Here is a 317-nt window from a genome sequence, read left to right as displayed (position 1 = left end):
CTACTTCAAAACAGCTCAAACCACCATATAGCCTCCTCAATGACAGATCAACGTAGCATATAACCTCTGTGACAGCTCATAACATCATATAAACTCTTGTACAGCTAGAAGCAGCATGCACTGTGTTTGAGCTAATTTTAGCAGATTGTGTGTGTGTGTGTGTGTGTGTGTGTGTGTGTGTGTGTGTGTGAAAATCTAAAAATACTGAGTACTCAGGCTACATTTGGAGACACTTAACAGTTGAAACATTTGAGTTTGAAAACAAAATACAATCCCGTAACAAAATGGCGACCAGGAAGGGAAGAAACCGTTTCCAT

Source organism: Silurus meridionalis, chromosome 28, assembly GCF_014805685.1.
Source record: "Silurus meridionalis isolate SWU-2019-XX chromosome 28, ASM1480568v1, whole genome shotgun sequence".
NCBI classification, from domain to species: Eukaryota; Metazoa; Chordata; class Actinopteri; order Siluriformes; family Siluridae; genus Silurus; species Silurus meridionalis.
Note: the sequence above shows the minus strand (reverse complement) of the source record.